At 36.1% G+C, this 12,013-nt stretch overlaps 1 long non-coding RNA gene across 1 annotated transcript in view; it reads right to left on the bottom strand.

Annotated features, from left to right (window-relative positions):
• LOC130013049 (uncharacterized) overlaps positions 1-12,013 on the bottom strand; it is a 30,291-nt gene that overhangs the window by 17,180 nt on the left and 1,098 nt on the right. The gene's annotated exons all lie outside the window — the stretch shown is intronic.

Genomic DNA, 12,013 nt, shown 5'->3' with positions numbered 1-12,013 from the left:
CTAACAAATGAGAGGGTAGGGTTACGTCTACTCGACACAAACTTCGGGACAATGGCATGGTACAATTTTACTTCAACAAATTGCTTTCGGGTAGGTTTTTTTTATCAGTGGGAAGAAACCATGGGACCAGGAGAAAATCAACGATGTTGGGCAAGCGACCCTTAGCACCTACGCTTGGAATCGAAACCAAGTCACTTGATTCAGCGACATACCTTATGATCTAAACCACAATTCGTATTGGTATGCATTTAGCATTACCTATGTGCGCATGAAATAGAGAGTTGCAAAAGAAAATAAATAAAATAATAATAATAAAAAAAATATAAATATTAATATAACCCTAGTCTCACTTAGCGATCAAAGAACAAAGAATTGTTTACAAGAATCCGCTGAACTTTTAAAAACAGCTCCGTATATAGTGTATACGAAGTTTTAAAACAACCGTCTCTTAGAAATGGCATGACAGATGTGTCTCAAATTTGTACATGCAATCTAATCTGAACAACCTCTATATAACGGAATGGTAAACTGACGGTAAATCGGAAATAATTTTGGACCAGGAATTGGGCCCAAAGCGCTACTCATCTTGCAGTTCTTGTTCTTAGAACAAAAGCCCAAGCTTCGCCAATTCAAGTAGGATCGATTTGGAATTTGGAATAGCGTGTTCCTTGTTCCTTGACGGTCGTCGAATTTTGATATGACATCATAATTCCAATATATCGGCGATGACGTCATTCTCGGTTCCTGGCTTTACTCTGAAATGTAATTTGTAAGCCAACAAAAACTCTTCGTTGTAATTCTGTATTTGAAGCCTTTTCTAAGAATGACATCTATAATACTTGAGTCCCGCATACATTGCCTGAATCATTTGATATTCTTTCGTAAATAACCATTTGGGAAGGTTTTTTCCGGTTAGCTATCGTTGCTTCATTAACTATTCAGATGAACTTGCGTGTTGGTCATCGGTGCTGTATAATCGTGGCTAAGTAACGCACGAGTAGAATGAAAAATATGGAAGTCCGGCCACGATACGTAAATTACTAAAATAAACCTATCAATTTTTAGTATCAGTATCTAGCTAATTAAACAGTACTAATACAAGAGTGACACATCAGTCAACGGTCTCACTATTATAACTATGATAATACTACAGGTTATTTTCAGCCTTGCGCGAACTAACAAAAACTCTCTTAAGCGACAGTAAGGCGGATTGATTGATATAAGAGGCCTTGTTCTGGTCATGAGAAGATGTGATATTGGTCATCGTGTACTGTATAGCATTCTCATTGTCACTTGAAGTGGCCATCGAGAGTTGTCTAACTTTAATTGATGGCGTAATTTACTATACGATGTCCACTTTACATTGACCCATTACTGACCAATCAGTCAGTCTCTTTAGTATAAATACATATTATACAGTATAGGAAAAGTTTGATAAAAAAAAAACCTAACGTTCTGTTGACATCAACGGATTTTGTTTTAAATAAGAGAGAGGGAAAGAGAAATGGGGTTTAACGTCCACTCGACACAAACTAGGTCATTTCGGGACTAACATATGGTTCAATTTTATTTCAATAAATCGCTTTCGCGTAGGGGTCTTTAGCAGTGGGAGGAAACCGGAAGACGTGGAGAAAACCCACGAGGTTGGACAGGCGACTCTACTCTTTGTAACATACAACCGGGGAATCGAAACCACGCCAGTTGACTCAATGACAGACTTTATGATACAGCGCGCAAACGGTGACCATTCGACCATCCATCCCCCCCCCCCTTCGTGATTATTAAACAGTGTGTGGGAATGGCATAATATGTGTGTTGAAAGGTATTATGAGTAATCACAGTCTTTGTTCACCATTAAATAGTAAACGGTCTTGTGTATAAAATTATATTTGGTTTTGATAAATTTACTATAATCTAGTCTAGTTTTCATTGTCTCATCTAAAATTGTCTTCTCTAGTACTACCACAGCGAATAGCCCACTAATTAGCAACGGCAGTTACCTCTTATCAAACAGTAAGACGTATTAGACCAGGAGCCCAGGGGGTCAACCTAGCTGAAAAGTGTACCAATTTTCTTCTATATGGTATCAATGTATGCGTATCTGGTATCATCAGAATGTAAGTCTGCCGGGTTTCTGATGGTGGGTGTGGTATTCCACGCCATGCCATGACCCCCAACTAGGCTAGATTAGCTCAAAAGTGTACCAAATGAAAATCGTACAGCAGTGTACCGTACATCTTCAGGTATTACAAAAACACTCTGCCAGACATGTCTAGTGGTGGGGTACCCCTGACAGAGCTATGTAATTGCCAGACATTTGTAGTGGTGGAGTATCCCTCACAAAAGTTATCTAATATTTATACCAAAGCTAGGCTAGATTAGCTGAAATCTGTACCACCTAAAACAGACTAATCTATCCTAGTTGGGGGTCGTGTTATATTGGGCGTGTCTGTTAGGGGCAACCCACAGCACAAACTGTCTGGCAGTGGTGGTCCTGAACAACTCCAAAGCTGTTTTAGGTGGTACAAATGTGAGCTAATCTAGCCTAGCTTTGGTCTGGAAATTAGATAACTCTTGTCAGTGATACTACATCACTACAAATGTCTGGCAATTACATAGCTCTGTCATGGGTACCCCACCACTAAAAATGTACGTCAGAGTGTTTTTGTAATACCTGAAGATGTACGGTACATTGCTGTGCGATTTTCATGTGGTACACTTTTGAGCTAATTTAGTTGGGGGGCATGGCATTTTGGGCATGGAATACCACACCCACCACCAGAAACCCGACTGACTTACATTCTGATGATACCAGATATACATGTACATACATTGATACTATATAGGAGAAAATTGGTACACTTTTCAGCTAGGTTAACCCCTGGGCTCCCGTTCTATATACACACTGTGCGCACTTTTGTCCTAGCTGATATGCATTGTAGCCTTGTAGTCTTGAATGATCGGGATGGAAACATATCTGGTCCATTCTTATTTCGCCAATGATAAGACAGAACTAACTGGTTTAAATCTCGTAAAGTAGAAAGCACCACACATTCTCTATTTTTATTCCCTGTGCTCTCTTGATAAAATAACTGTCAGTTATCCATATAATGTTAAAATGAGGCCTGCCTAACCGCAATGATTTGTTCGTGACAATATTCTAATCCTGATATTCACAAAATGTGGCAAACTCATGTTTAAAAAAATATTTTCCATCTCTATAAGATTTGACATTCCTATTTCATTTAGCAAGTATTTGACAGATCTTTGACGATGGTCCATCTATTTGAAACGACAGATACATTAAAGTGTGGAATTTTAACTCTGAACATTCAGAATTAGCAATTCTTTTAAAAGCCATATCATATTGTTTAGAACATTAATTTAGAACACTAGCTTGTTGGTTCTTTTTTAATTAATAAGTGTTGTGTAATCTCTGAGACATTTTATAGTTTTACGAAAATTATAGCCCGTCCAATAGCAAACATGATTAGCTCTACTCTGGTTTCATCTAATCTTAGCAACATAAGACTCCATTCGTAATCCCATGCAGTTATTTTTTTTTAATTAATAGGAAGCTCGACGTATCAGGTAATCTGCAACATCATCCCCTTTTTTGTATAGTAAACCAATGCCAAACAGCCTTTGCCACTTCTCTGGTTTCAACTAAGACACCATTCGTAATCTTGTATTGGGCCCGTAAGAGGGGTGGGAGCAGCTGGGACACTTGTCCGTAGCCTAGAAGGGCCCGAAGGTATTCCGAGTAATGTCTTAAAAACAATGTTGGGATAAATCAATAATAAAAAAAACCCTGTTACTTGATCGTAAAGTAGAAGACAACCGATGACTTTTCTGAATGTGTGTGTGCATAGTGGCGTGAGTAGGATTAGAATCGGATTTTTTGGAAAATTCCGTGAATTAAAACCTATAAGCCACCTGCCCGGGCCTTCGCGCCGTGGGGCCCCGGGCCCTCGTTCCGTTTGGGGCAATCGTCACCGTTAGGGTATTGTCACTGTTAGGTAATCGGGGCCTAGAATGCTACAGTGATGGTGAATGCCGCCAATGATCATGCACGCGGTCATCAATCGTTCTAGGTAGGCTGACTGGTATCCGATCATTAAAAACGAATCTGAAAGCGAAACTTACTTTCGTCTTCGTTTCGTTAGGCTCTACAAATCTCGATGTTTTTCGATAATTTTGTCAATTGCGGACTTTTTTCCGACCAATGACAATGACAGCGTGATTCGGCGTCCGGCGATACCACCACAAGTCAGGGGCCCAGATTTGGGATATTGAAAAAAAAAATAAACGAATAGTTTATGTGATGAAAAAAAATTCCTTTTGATATTTTGGTGTCTGATTTCCACTTTTTTGTGTTTTAGCAAAGTGACCTCCAATCACCCGACAGCCCCCCCCCCCACCGAGATGCGTGTCCCAGGGTCCGGAGGGACCTATCGCGGGCCCTGCTCCGGTGCAGACAGACCAAGCAGTTGTTGGTTACACAAACGTATAGGTTTCATAGGATCTGTCATTCCACCAACTTGAAGATTATAAAGTAGTTTATAATATTGTGTTTACTTCACAAGTCTCAGATAAGTAAGAATGCACACAAAGAAAGGACATTTTAATCCTTAGAAAGGCGAACGCATTAACAAGATATGGCACAGTGTCGTCTATGCTATTATAACATATAACAACTGTTCTTTAATCCTCTTTTACAGCAAACCTGATTGAACCATATAGTTGAATGTATAATCTGGATGGCGACCGATACATCGGTTCAATAAACTGTGTTACTTTTGATAAAAAGCTATACGTTTTGAATTTTTGAACCACGGTTGATATACGTTTAATTAGAAGAAAAATAACACGATGGCTTAAGAACTTATTTCTTTTAAAGATACCTTCATGTGTATAAACTGTCTGATATAATATTTGGACTAAAACATATTCAAACTAAATATCTAACAGGCCGTTGAAATCTATTTTAAGCATCCTTGTTTTTTATGTTTCTTGGATGCCAGCTTGTATTTTCTTTAAACGATGCCCATTCCCCATGCATATTGAAGCCTAATTGAATACTGGGATTATCCCGTGCCCACCTCTTTTTCCACTGTGTAATCGCAAAGTCTCTTGTACGTTTAAGTCTATCAGTGTTCTCTCAACCGCTAATCATTTGATCAACACATATCCAAGCTTTTTCTGTGAGCGCGATATCCCTAGAGTAGACAACAAGTCGACAACATGCTAGTTTGTGATACTCTTATATTTTTTTATCCTGTGTGCGGAATAAGGGTGTTTTCAGGGAATCCAGTATTTTTCTGTAGTAGGATTGGAGAGAGAGAGAGAGAGAGAGAGAGAGAGAGAGAGAGATGGGTTTTTTAACGTCCACTCGACACCAACTAGGTCATTTCGGGACTAACATATGGTTTAATTTTTATTGCAATAATTCGCTTTAACAGTGGAAGCCGGAAGACCCGGAGAAAACCCACGAGGTTGGACAGGCGACCCTACTACTTGTCACGTACAACTGGGGATTCGAAACCACGCCAGTTATGATACAGCGCGAACGTGCTAACCATTCCCCCCCCCCCCTTAGTAGGATTGGGTGTCTCTGCTTTCCATATATACCACAATTGCAACACTTTAATTGGAAATAACTACTTTATAAACATTTTCGTCGGAAAGTATCTTTTGAGAAAAAAAAAGAAGTAACGCAGTAAATTTGTATTATAAACAATAATAACAATGACCATCATCTATGCTTCCTATGCCACACCCATTTCTTTATAATGTATAGTAAATTTATGGATCCAAAGACCCACTGTATGGAATACTTAGAAAAAAATTGATTAAAATGGACTTCTCAGTAGGATATCATTAACTCAAGACCGACCACTCAACACTTTTATATCTCCCAAAGTCTGATTATCGAATGGCCTCCTAGTTAAGAGCATTTTCCTCTCGATAATCCAGTGTAGATTCTGTTATGTCTTTTTTATTATCAATAGAATCTCTTATGTGTTACACACTTGTCTTTGTTCACTTTAAAATTCATATCAAACTATCTCTATCAAGTAATTTCGAAAAAATATCAAGCGTTTGGAAACGCCGTATGAAATGCATCCAAGCTGGTTTTCCATCTAAAATGTTTTAACACTATATATAAACCTGATTGTAAAAGTAATAGGCAAACCCAAGACAAAAGAACAGTGGTTCTAAAAGCATTTTGTATTTAATTATTTTAATATAAATTAGTATAAAATAACTCGATTGAGACCGTTTTTCTATTTACATTTCTACAAACTGTACATCATGTTTATCCTTCATCATCAATATTTTATCTTTGATAAATGCAACCCAGATTCTGGATTGCCATAATCCTGTATAGTCCTAGAACAAGGGAATAGGCTGTTGTGTCGTCAACATAGAAACTGATCTATTATTTGCTTGAGGGAGTATAATAGATCAGCCAAGGTGACAGAAGAAAGTGATGACGTGCAGCAGGGATAATTGATGTCACTATCTGATTCAATAAGACTGAATAATAATGCTGAAAAGCCAACTGGTGCTAAACGTCTACCCTTAATTTAAATTAAAAATGGTAGTAATTTTATTCGCATTCATTACTCCAACACGAAACAGAACCACACTTTGCTCCAATAAGCAATATTTTTGATGTTGAATTTTGAAAGTTTTGTGAATAAATATTTGTAATTTTTGAATAAATATTTGTTATTTTTGAATAAATATTTCTTATTTTTGAATAAATATTTCTTATTTTTAAGAAATATTTGTAATTATTGAAGAAATACTTGGAATTACGGTATACTTTAATCGCACCACTTTCATTATATATATCTACGGGACACAAAAATTACGTCGTTTTATCATATTTATCTAAAATGTCCCAACTAAGCTCCCAATTTAAGAGAATGCGATATGTAGGATAATCCCCAAGAATTTGTTAGGTTCATAACGATGTATCTTGTAAATCCATAAATTAATGGTAATTTCATAACTAGGCTTTCCCATGATTTTCTGTAAAGTAAGGCGTATAATACAGCTTTCAGATGGACAACGTCATCAAAACAGCACAGTTACTTCAGTATTTTATATTATTAATGTCTATTTATTACATTATCTTTACAGGAATAACACAATATCAGAAGCAAAATATATGTTAGTGTATTTGGAAATAACACAACATACTGTACCTGAAATAGATGTATGATTACGCGGGCGTAAAGTTACTTTGCTATAGCCGTAAATCGGCTCTTAGTCTTAAACCAGAATGTGAATATAGTACCGTGTATAGTTTGTACTTGATGGTAAAGATGTATTATAAACCAATATTAATTTGATCTATATATGGGGGCTAGTCGAACTGATTAGCCCAGTAAAATATGGTCACACTGTCAATAGTAGAGACTAAACTTACAAGCTACTATCGTTAAGCAAGTGCAATATCATTAGTTGAACTTGCTAGAAGCTATCACAAAACTGAACCAGACTAGATGAAGCAATGAATGAACATAAAACTGCTTGGTTGCCTCAAACCTTCGCCGGTCATGAATTAACAACGATGATGACTGTGTCTGGAACAAGGGGTCAGTTTTTCATTGAAACTACTTAGAGTATTGAGTTCACATCTTGAATGATGTTTGATATTTTGAAAATGTAATTGAGATTGATTTTCTGGAACGAAGTCTCCAAAACTTTGGATAAAACGGTCTGTTGGTCACAATATCTTGAAAGGGATGGTTGCTACCTTCACCAGTTATTTAAATGCAATTGTGGATTGCAACCACAGTTCATTATAGTATTTGAATTAAATACACGTATTCTACCCTTGGTGGTCTTTAAAACAAAATAACCCAAAAAGCGACTTTTGATAAAGTATTTTGATACGTTTCCATAACAAAAACAAATGTGCAACTATAACCTTGTTAACGGCACAATGGGCAGGGGCAATATTAGCTCTTAAAAAGCTATAACCGAATATTTATCTTTGCTTAACTGAGACAAATAAAAATCACCACCAATTCTAGTCTATTTTCCCCCTTTCTGCAAAACTTATCAGCCTGCACCAAGCCCGAGTCACTTATAATTAAAATACATTATAATTTTTTTTTAACTCGGGGAAACCAAATAAAACTCGTAGATTTTGTTGAATTGGGGTCTATTTTGCCAGTTGATATTCCAGAAACCGGAAGTTGAAATCATAGATTCGCCACGATTTGCACCTCCGAATTACTTTTATTTAGCTATAAACTCTTAAGCATAATCTTGTTTGATATTGATCTTGCATAATATGTATTATTGAATACAAAAACAACACTCGTTGTATTTCGTGCAGTATTACCGTGATACACGATCTTATTCCCAAACTGATAATAATATTTAACATGCTATATTTTAACTATACCAGTTATAACAGACTTAATTCAATCGACGTCTTTCCTTCATACATCTCTACTGGATGAAGAATGTTGCATCTCCAAATATAAAAAGAAGGAAACCAAAATAAGTTACATAAATTAAGATGAATTCATATTCAGTAGCAAATTCTTATAGGTCGGCCAAGGTGATTTTAATATCCTCATCTTGATAATCCAGAATAAACTTTACCTGATCAAGAGCATTTTAAAAATTATCTTTGGTTCAATATTCGAACATTTTAATTTAAAGACATTTCAACCGGTAGAGTCTAACTTAGGGTTTATTCATGTAAATTGCTAACAGATAATGCAAAAAAAGCACCGCTCTACAAACCATTTACAAAACTCAGCCAGAGAACATTAATTCCACAACCGATAAGCCATGAAGTAAAATGGAATGGGGATTAACGTACTTCTTCTTACATCCACTCGAGCTAACAGGTATGCCAAGGGAACAACTGTTATTTTCTGGGTATAGTAATCTTATAATTTGTGGAATTAATCATTTAAAAAGCAATTGACAATGGAAGAAAGGGATTAAGTTAATGTCACTATATACTACTTCACAGAAAACAAGCGGTTGCCATGCAATTTACGCCCACATTTTGCAACAGATGGACCGAGAACTAGCTAAAAATAAAGCAATTTTTCGTACAATCAGTTGTTTTAATCCAGGAAGTTACGGTCCGATGCGCACAAGTATCGACGGAACCCAGATCTTTGGAATATATAAATATATTTTAAGCTTCTTCAAAATCGGATATAAATTCTGTCTTCTAGAGGTCCCACAACTTTGGTATTACATACTTTTACACTATTTGCGTACGTGGAGCGGCCATTTTGTCAGGCAGTTTCAGTCCGATTTCACGAACTTCGAACTTAACCATCACTAAGGTGTAACTGTGATATATTTGAACGGTTTTTAAAATCGGATAAAAACTGTGACCTCTTGGGGATCCACAAGCGAAAATGCGATATTTCGTACAACCAGGTGCAATAATTCAGGAAGTTACGCCCGATATGCAATGGGAGATAAACCCATATTTCAAGTTTCGTCAAAATCGGACAAAATTGTGACCTGTAGAATGTCCACAAACAAATTGTATCCGAAAGGACATCGACGACGACAATATACGTCCACATGAAAATTCGAACTAAACCGTCATTAGGGTGTAATGGTGATGTATTTGAATTGTTTTTAAAATCGGATAAAAATTGTGGCCTCTAGAGGATCTACAAGCTAAAAACGTGATTATTCGTTCAATCAGGGGCCATAATCCAAGAAGTTGGGGTTCAATGTGCGCGAATATCGAAAGGAACCCAAATCTTTGAGTTATAAACATACATTGTAAGTTTCATCAAAATCGGATAAAAACTGGGACAACTAAAGGGTCCACAAGCTAAAAACATGATTTTGTTTTTGTACAATCAGGAGTCTGATACATGACAATATCGAAAGGAAACGATATCTTTGGAATATAAACATATATTTTAAGTGTAGTCAAAATCGGATAAAAAAGAAATACTGTGACCTGTAGAGTGTTCACAAACAAAATGTGAACGAACGGTCAGGGGCGACAAGATACGTCCACTTGAAAATGTTGGCGTATAATAATGTTGAATTTGAGCTTTCCAGTGACCTTATCTACTAATCAACGATAGAAACAATTCACCATCTTCATCTAAAACCCTAAAATAGGAAAACTACGTCAAGCTTTTTATCAAATATTAAATTGAAGTGAACCTTAGTCTTTGCCAGATTAAAGTAATCAGTTTAAAATATCTATTAATTTAAGAATAAAGAAATTCATTCATGATCATTGATGCGCGTTTGTGCTGTTCAGATGGCTGGCTGTGATTAGAAATAATATGAAGCTTATAAACATATAAAACTCGATCTTATCTTTTTGATAAAATTGATCTTAAGCTGCTGCCAAACCAAAAGACATAAAAACATTAGATTTCAACGAATAAATTGCAAAGATTTCTTAGATTAACACAGAATGTCAAAAAACGCGACTAATGCTTCTGCTTTTCTGAGACTTAAAGAGAATTCTAAAGAATAATAGTGATTCATCCAATTTCATCAAATTCAACTATCGATAAATGTAATGATTTGAATGGTTTTAAATTTGATGTCCCATTATTATTTTACTTCTTAAAGAGAAATGTTTTATTCCTGTAAAGAATGTGGGCCTGACAAGATAAATTTAGTTCGGATGGGAGGGGAAATCTTGAGTTTTTTACATTGCGACATTACACCCCACCCACCCATTTATTTAACATAATAGATGAAAATTAGAACATGTTAGTTTGGATAGCACTAAGCACTAATCTCTTTCAGTCCCGATTTTAATAAATGACCTTATAGACAGCACAGAGAGTCCGAAAGAACGCACACCGGTATCTTAGAAAATGGACTCTGGTTTGGCCAGTTCGGACTGGGGAGTCACGGGCCTTTACTTTAATTGCAATATTTATAAGTTTTAAAGTATGCAGAAAGTTTATTTCAAGGAAGTTATAGAAAATGATCACTGTTGTAGAAATGATTTTGGTTTACAGATATTGTACATCCATGACGAATTACTGCAGTTAGTAATGCAGATTAGAATATTCAGACATACTTCGTTCTCTTACAAACGATAAATTTTAGATTTATATACGGACATTGCTCATTTCAGCCAGCATCTATTATATTTGAGATTTTTTCTCTATCTAAATTGTAAGAGAGTTCCGACATTCGTGATATCATGGTTATCTATGATTATAACATTTAAACTCTGATTGAAACCACGTGATGTTTTTCCATTTGAGAGGGGGCGCAAGAATTCGCGGGGGCGCAAGCACTCAAAACCATGACGCGTCCTCTTCACTTGGTCCTTGCGTTGTATACCTGTACATAAAAGTAACCAGTAAATTTTCAAATTTTCCAAATACGCTATCTGTCACCACCTTCTCCCCGATCGTCACAAATGCCGACCTCCGGATATTTTGAACTCTGTATAGTACATATGCGCACAAGAAAAGTACAAGCCAAGTTACCTCCCAATGCTAGTGAACTTAACAGAAACAACACAAAGTAGCCAGTAGTCATTAAGCAGTATTGATGTTATCTTGCTGTGAAAATATGGGATCCCTATATTCAATATTTTAGACACAATGAACATTTTATAATAAGTGCAGGAGTCGTGTATTCTTTGGTTTCGAGCGCCATTTCTAATGAACAAAGAAAACCATTTCCTACAAGACAATCCGGAAGTAATTAGTAATGGCTGATTCATAAACGACAAAATAATAACTGTTTACGTATTTCAACGAACATTATTGATAAGAAATTGTAATAAATGTTTTTAAAATTGAAAATAAATCACTTTATATACATTCATATATTACATTAACATGTGTTTTTAGACCCATTATCGCCTATTTTAAGGTTCCAAAGAATAGAGCCATACACCCTTTACGTACAACTGAGAAGAATTACGGATGGTTTATTTCGAATCATTCACATTACAAAAAGAATATTCGGTTAGAAAGTCGATGGTAATTTCTGTTACCCCCACCCTCTCTAA

The sequence above is a fragment of the Patella vulgata genome, chromosome 5, assembly GCF_932274485.2.
Source record: "Patella vulgata chromosome 5, xgPatVulg1.2, whole genome shotgun sequence".
In the NCBI taxonomy this organism is placed as follows: domain Eukaryota; kingdom Metazoa; phylum Mollusca; class Gastropoda; family Patellidae; genus Patella; species Patella vulgata.
The sequence above is the reverse complement of the archived record's forward strand: the minus strand, read 5'-3'. Positions and strand labels throughout refer to the sequence as shown.